Here is a 3919-nt window from a genome sequence, read left to right as displayed (position 1 = left end):
TTCCGGATATGTCTACTACCTCAGCGATCCTCCTTCGAGTACCAGCAAAACATCCAGTTGAGCAGTCTATTACTTCAATTCCGGGTGACACTGCTGCCCTTGCATCTCAGGGACATAATCAGCATCGTTCTCGTGGAGGACCATCCAACTCTAAGCCTCGTCCCAAGTGTGAGCATTGTCATCGGCTTGGACACACTACTGATCTATGTTGGAAGTTGCATGGTAAGCCTTTTCCTTCGATAAATGCAACTCAGCTTGATCCTTCTGCAACTATTCAGACTACACCATCTCCACAAGGCTCCCCAGCAAACTATGAATATTTTCTCTGATGGGTTCAGAGTCATCCGAACTCTAGTTCTCCTACTTCGATTGCACACACTGGTAACTCATTCGTTTACCTCTCTCACTCATCTTCTCTCGGCCCTTGGGTTCTTGATTCTGGTGCGTCTGATCATGTTACTGGTAATAAAGGTCTTTTTTCTTCACTCTCTACATCTGGTTTTTTACCTATTATAACTTCTGTTAATGGTACTCAAACCCGGTCTCAAGGAGTTGGCAATGCCCACATCCTCCCTTCCATCTCAGTTGCATATGTTCTCTATGTACCTGGATGTCCATTTAATTTACTTTCAGTTAGTCAATTGACTCGGTCTCATAATTGTATTATTACTTTCACTAATGATAATGTTACCTTGCAGGACCGAAATTCGGGACGGACGATTGGCGTCGGATGTGAGTCACAAGGCCTCTATTACCTTTCTACATCTTCTAAGATGTGATCTGCCACATAGTCCTCTCATACTATTCATGCTTAGCTAGGACACCCAAGTTTTACCAAACTACAAAAACTGGTGCCTAGTTTGTCTAAGTTGTCTACTTTACATTGTGAGTCGTGTCACTAAGGGAAACACACCCGTAGTAATTTTCCCGATCGAGTCAACAAAAGAGTATCCTCTCCCTTTGCTTTGGTTCACTCTGATGTTTGGGGTCCCTCTCGTATTGTGTCTACTTTAGAGTCTAAGTATTTTATTACTTTTTTTTATGATTATTCTCGTTGTACGTGGTTAAATTTAATGAAAAATAGAACTGAATTGTTTTTCATCTTTGAGAAATTTTATCAAGAAATTAAAACCCAATTTGGAATCTCCATTCGTACCTTAAGAAGTGATAATGCTCGGGAATATTTGTCTCATCAATTTCAAATTTTTATGGCTTCTAACGGTATTTTACACCAAACATCATGTCCTCATACACCTCAGCAAAACGGGGTAGCATAACGCAAAAATCGGCATCTCATTGAAATCACACGAACCTTACTTCTCCATGGCAATGTTTTATTCCGTTTTTGGGGGAATGCAGTCTTAACGGCATGATACTTTATCAATCGTATGCCATCTTCTGTCCTCGATGGCAATATCCCCCATTCGGTCCTCTTTCCCCATACTCCTCTTCACCCACTACCACCACGTGTCTTTGGGTCCACGTGTTTTGTCAACAATTTATCTCTGGGTTTGGACAAACTGTCAGCTCGGTCACTCAAGTGTGTCTTTCTCGGTTATCATCGGTCCCAAAAGAGCTATCGTTGTTATTCTCCCAAACTACACCGCTACATTACATCAGCCGATGTTACCTTTTTCGAGTCTGTAAATATTTTAAACCTACCCATATAGCTACTGAGCCCTATCAGGACATTACTCATGAACCTCCTCAAGTAGTTATACCTCTCCCACCCACTCATATTCCTATCGAACCTGCCGAGTCTGCCCCTCAACCTCCTCGACCACTACAAACATATCAGCATCATCGCTTACCCTCTATTGTGCCTGTTCCCATTACAGACTCTCCTCTGACGCCACCTTCGGATCCGGCCCTGCCACCTGAGCCTGACATTCCCATTGCTCTTCGTAAGGATATTTGCACCACCCTAATCCATCTGATGATTATATTGATTTGTGTTATCATCGTCTTTTTCCTTTACATTACACTTGCTTGTCCACCTTGTCTTCTGTTTCTATTCCTAAAACTATAGGTGAAGCATTATCCCACCCTGAATGGAGGCAAGCAATGATTGATGAGATGTGTGCTCTACAAAGCAGTGGTACTTGGGAATTGGTTCCTTTATCTCGTGGGAAGTCGTTAGTCGGGTGTCGTTGGCTTTATACAGTGAAGGTTGGTCTTGATGGTAAGATTGATCGATTTAAGGCTCATTTGGTAGCCAAGGGATATACTCAAATTTTTGGGTTGGATTACAGTGACACATTCTCACCTGTTGCCAAAATGGCATCTGTCAGACTGTTTTTATCCATTGCAGGAATTCGACATTGGCCTCTCCATCAGCTTGACATTAAAAATGCTTTTTTACACAGTGATCTTGAAGAGGAAGTTTATATGGAGCAACCACCAGGGTTTGTTGCTCAGTGGGAGTATTCCAACATGGTTTGTCGGCTACACAGATCCCTTTATGGTCTTAAACAGTCTCCTAGAGCTTGGTTTGGCAGATTCAGCTCGGTAGTACAAGAGTTTGGTATGATCCGTAGTGAAGCCGATCACTCTGTATTTTATCATCACTCATCTCAAGGGTGCATCTATCTTATTGTTTACATGAATGACATTTTTATAATTGGAAGTGATCAGCAAGGAATACTCCAGTTAAAACAACATCTCTCAAATAAATTTTAGACTAAAGACCTTGGTAAACTCCGTTATTTTTTGGGTATTGAAGTAGCCCAATCCAAAGATGGCCTTGTAATTTCACAAAGAAAATATGTTATGGACATTCTTGAAGAAACAAGCCTATTAAATGCCAATCAGGGGGAGCCTCTATCAGATTCAGGAAGATATAGGAGATTGGATGAAAAATTAAACTATCTCACAGTCACTCGTCCTGACATTTCCTTTGTTGTCAGTGTGGTAAGTCAGTTCTTAAATTCTCCTTGCCAAGAACATATGGATGATGTAATCTGGATTCTTAAATACATCAAAAGTGCACCTGGAAAAGGTCTCATTTATGAAGATAGAGGACATACTCAGATAATTGGCTACTCAGATGCCAATTGGGCAGGCTCACCCATAGATAGACGATCAACTTCCGGATATTGTGTACTTGTTGGAAGAAATTTAATATCTTGGAAAAGTAAGAAACAAAATGTTGTTGCAAGATCCAGCGCTGAGGCAGAATACCGGGCCATGGCACTAGTAACATGTGAACTCATCTGGTTGAAACAGTTATTGAAAGAACTTCAATTTGAAGAGGCCAGCACAATGCCACTAATATGTGATAATCAAGTTGCATTGCACATTGCCTCGAATCCTGGACTCAGATTTGCATCTCACGTGTGAATCGGTTTGGAGTCAAGCAAAGGCACTCTATACTAACGACACACAACATCTCTATGGAGTGTGTCACCTCCAATGATCAGTTAGCAGATGTGTTTACAAAGACATTGCGAGGTCCTAGAATTAGTTATATATGTAACAAGCTAGGTGCATTTGATTTATATGCTCCAGCTTGAGGGGGAGTGTTAAATATTATAATGTAAATATTATATTATAGTAGATGGGCTGTAAGTATTCTGGCCCGTTAGTATTACTGTAAATTAGGGTCAAACTGACAATATTAGTATAAGTACAGTTTTCCAAACTAAAAATACTCCAATCCAAAAAGAAGGATACCTAGTCCCTATACATCATCCTAATCTGATCATCCTACCAAAAACCTATACACCCTGAGTATCTCCACGCGCCCCGTGAGATCCTCCTAACGTAACTGCAGTCACGCGTTCCCATCTCCATTCCCGTCCGTAGGGTACGAACCGGTAGGACCGTCCTGACTCTCATCTGAGGGCAAAGCCCAGATTTCCACAATAATTGTAAAGGGTCACCAACCAAAAAAAATAACAGTTAACACATAACAATTAAG

The sequence above is a fragment of the Cicer arietinum genome, chromosome 7, assembly GCF_000331145.2.
Source record: "Cicer arietinum cultivar CDC Frontier isolate Library 1 chromosome 7, Cicar.CDCFrontier_v2.0, whole genome shotgun sequence".
Taxonomy (NCBI): Eukaryota; Viridiplantae; Streptophyta; class Magnoliopsida; order Fabales; family Fabaceae; genus Cicer; species Cicer arietinum.
Note: the sequence above shows the minus strand (reverse complement) of the source record.